This window comes from Euprymna scolopes, chromosome 9 (genome assembly GCF_053919585.1).
Source record: "Euprymna scolopes isolate OS-2025 chromosome 9, ASM5391958v1, whole genome shotgun sequence".
In the NCBI taxonomy this organism is placed as follows: Eukaryota; Metazoa; Mollusca; class Cephalopoda; order Sepiida; family Sepiolidae; genus Euprymna; species Euprymna scolopes.
This window is the reverse complement of record NC_136490.1, coordinates 63475230-63476057: the sequence shown is the minus strand read 5'-3', so window position 1 is coordinate 63476057 and position 828 is coordinate 63475230. Positions and strand designations below refer to the sequence as shown.

The following is an 828-nucleotide window of genomic DNA, read 5'->3' as shown; positions in this document are numbered from 1 at the left end:
TGTGTGTGTGTGTGTGTGTGTGTGTGTGTGTGTGTGTGTGTGTGTGTGTGTGTGTGTGTGTGTTTAATACTACTTAACACAAAGCTGCTGGATTTATATACATGTTTTTTTAATTACTTTTTTTCTTTAAATAAGCAGAGAGTTAGATAGCTACTCAACAATAATGCTTATAATTAAATTATTTTATAAGGAAACAAAACAAATAGGGCAGTTTACCTTTTATGGTACATATGACTTACTTTACTTATGTTGTCTTGGATTCCGTTCACAGGTAATAAGTATATGCGCACGCACGTGCGTATGTGTGTGTGCGTGTGTGCGTATGTCGTTTGTGTTTCTTCCGATTCAACTAGTCATGCAAGTTGTTGAGAAATGGCCTCTCTTTCTCTCTTTTGATCAGTAGTAAAGAAACAGGTCTATTACTTCGTCGTGTCTTATGTGAATATATTTCCTACAAGAGGAGATGTGTAGCCCAGGAAAGAAAATAAAACTTCCTTTGTTACAGTCGGTTTTGATTAAATGAGGTCAGACAAACAACTACGGACCAAACCTCACGTTTCTTACATAATTTTGAAACATGACACTAGTATTGACTTTAAAAATGTCTCTATGATGAATATACCTTTTCTAACATGACCCGTGAAAATTCCACAGTGAATAAACGCCTAAATTTATCCATACTATTTTATAAAAGGAACTTTTCGGGGGGGGGGGGGTCAGTTCGTTCCCTATAGACTCGAAAACGGCTGGGTCGATTTTTATGAAATTTGACATGAAAGTACCTTATGGGCCTTGCAGTGTTCTTAGATAGGTTTTGTCAGAATTCTT

The 828-nt window shown here is 36.4% G+C and overlaps 1 protein-coding gene across 2 annotated transcripts in view; it reads right to left on the bottom strand.

The window, feature by feature from the left end:
- Positions 1-585, bottom strand: part of LOC145284549 (alpha-glucosidase-like) — a 73736-nt gene extending 73151 nt beyond the window's left edge. The window contains exon 1 of one of the 2 annotated variants that reach the window (XM_080133461.1): positions 240-585. The gene's annotated coding sequence lies outside the window, so the exon portion shown is untranslated. Of the gene's footprint in view, positions 1-216 lie in introns of both variants that reach the window. The other variant, XM_080133460.1, reaches the window with a different exon arrangement.
- Positions 586-828: the final 243 nt, after the last annotated feature.